Consider the following 2812-nt stretch of genomic DNA (forward strand, 5'->3'; position numbering starts at 1 on the left):
CAGCCGTCCCACGACACGGGGAGAAGGAAGTGCCGCCGCGGGCCACTCCTCCTCGCCATTTCCTCTCCACAGTTGGGTTTTTATACGGATGAGAGAGACGGGGCCAGAGGAGCAGCTGGCCCATCCGAAGCTGGAGCCTGGGCTTTGGTGGCCGAAGGGGAACGTTGGTGGCTGACGCCGAGGGAGACACTGTGGGTAACTGCGCTCGGTCCAGCTCCCCGTCCCACTCCCCACCCCACAGGGCTCACTGGGACACCCCCTGAGCCACTGCGAGCTCCATCCCCACCACCCATCCCCAATGGCCCTTTTCCACCCAAAACCCACAGTGGTTTTGCACGGGTCCTCCTGTTCCTGACAGTTTTGGATGCTCCAAGCTCTTCCCTTCTGTTTGCTGCTCTTCCCATCTCTCTCGGTCTTTGGGGTTCAGCAAAAAATTGGGGCTGGGAGTTATCTCAGTGGGGTTTGGTGGCAAGGAGGCTTTTGGGGTGGCGCAGGTGGGTTTTGCATGGCTCTGGCTGTCACCCTCGTGCCGTGTTTCAGGGAGGGTGAGCTCCTGCACACCCTAAGCTCAGCTGTGAAGCAAACCAGGTTCCTCAGCTGTGGTGTCCCTGGGGAGCTGCAGTTTGGGGTGCTGGGGCTGTGCTGGCCTCTGCCACCATCCAGGATATCCACTGCTGGCTACTGGTGTCTTTTGAACCACAGCCCTCGCTGCAGGGGGCTGCTTTGCTCTGCTTTTCCTGCTGGAAACGCTCTGTTTTGTACTGAGGGGTTGGCTTCCAGCGACAGGATCAGCCTTGGGGATTTTCCAGTTGTTCCCATTTCCCAGCAGCTTTGTGAACCCAAAAGAGCCTGAGTTTGGGGTCCAGCTCCCTCCTTTCCAACACCGTCCTGGGGATTCCACAGCTGGCACTTCACCTGGGGACACATTTCTCTGGCTGGTTTTGGGCTGATCTCTCGTGCAAACTGGGCATTTTTTTTAAGCTCCCACCAGTGTCGTGTCTGCCTCGTGGTTGCCCCCATCCCTCTCCCTTCCCAGCCCTCCTGCCCACACAGGCTCCTGTGTTGTGGAAACCTTGTTTTGGCAGGAGCAGGGTGACACACAAATGCAAATATTGGAGTTGGAGGGGGGGAGGGAAGAGCTAAAGGAGGAAAGTTGGAGTTTTCTCAGGAGCATTTCCAAGAGCTAAATGCACATTGTCCCGTGGACTCGGTGCAGAGCAGTGACCGATGGTGTTTACATGAGCACTTGTGATGCTGCAGACCTAATTGTTGGGTTATTTTTCCTATCGTTATCATCAAATATTTAATTAAATTGCTGAAAGTGTGTTTCTGAATGCAAATATTGGAGTTGGAGGGGGGGAAGAGCTAAAGGAGGAAAGTTGGAGGTTTCTCAGGAGCATTTCCAAGAGCTAAATGCACGTTGTCCCGCGGTGCAGCCGGACTCAGCGCAGGGCAGTGACCGATGGTGTTTACATGAGCACTTGTGATGCTGCAGACCTAATTGTCGGGTTCTTTTTTCCTATCGTTATCATCAAATATCTAATTAAATTGCTGAAAGTGTATCTCTGGAGGCTGGTAGTGCTCCTGGGCTGGCACAGCCACCTGCCAAGGCCCCGGTCTGATGTTGAGCAAGCGAGGGCTGGTCTGGCAAAATGTGAGTCCTATGTAAATACCAACAGGTATTAGGAACTGAGTCACGGTACTAATGAGGTGATTATGTGCGTGACTGGACAGATTTCTTGACTGAGGATGGGATTTGGTCCCTGCACCCTCGCTCTGCTCAGCTGGAAGGTTGGGCATCCCATGCTGGTGGGATGGATGTGCTCTTTGGGCTCTTGGTTTTTGGGAAAAAGGGTCTGGAGTGGCTCCTGGATAATGAACACTTGGTCCTGGCTGGTTTTCATCGGCCTCACAAGGACCTTGAGCTCCCTGCGTGTGGTGATAGGAGAGTTGGCTCCAGGCTGTGAGGAGATGAACCACTTCATGGTTTGGCCAGGGCTATGGGCAGGGTGAGGTGACACCCTGCAGCATGCTGGCAGCATCTGGGAGTGGGAGTGTTTGGGATGTCTCCCCTTTCCCTGCCAGCATCCATCTGCTCCCTAAACCTTTGCCCAGAAACTGCCCCCACTCCCCCTGGGATTCAATCAGCCCCTCTACTCCTGTGTGGGTTTGGGGCTGAGAAAGCTTCATAGAATCATAGACTGGTTTGGGTTGGAAGGGACCTTAAAGCTCATCCAGTTCCAACCCCCCTTCCAGCAGCAGGGACACCTTCCACTAGACCAGGTTGCTCAAAGCCTCATCCAACCTGGCTTTCAACACTTCCAGGGAGGAGCAGCCACAGCTTCTCTGGGCAACCTGGGCCAGGGTCCCACTGGGGACCTTCAGGCATTGTGTGAGCAAAGTGAAGCGTGTGAGATGAGGACAAGCAAGGGTGTGACCCCAGGGTGGTGTGAGGACAGCTCGGGGTGTCCCTGGTGGCATCCCGGGTGGTGGTGGCCCCAACCCTCCTGCCTGGTGTCACCTCTGCACCTACTTGCAGGAATCTCATCCAGCTGGTTTTGCTCTGGGCACCACCAAATCCTGCGTAGGGTCACTAATTAGCACTTGGGGCTAATTACAGCTCAGCAATAGCTCATGTTGAGATGAGCACCGGGGGAGCTGCTTGTCCTGACTCCATTCCAACAACGAGCCGGCTGCTGGCACATGGTCCAGAGACCAACTTGTCCCCAGGGCGGTGGCAAAGGCTTGGCATGTCCTGGCATTTTGGAGGAGCTGGGAAAGGAGTCAGGAGAAGCGAGGTGGTGGCCAGGAG

The sequence above is a fragment of the Antrostomus carolinensis genome, unplaced genomic scaffold (assembly GCF_000700745.2).
Source record: "Antrostomus carolinensis isolate BGI_N321 unplaced genomic scaffold, ASM70074v2 scaffold36634, whole genome shotgun sequence".
Classification (NCBI taxonomy): Eukaryota; Metazoa; Chordata; class Aves; order Caprimulgiformes; family Caprimulgidae; genus Antrostomus; species Antrostomus carolinensis.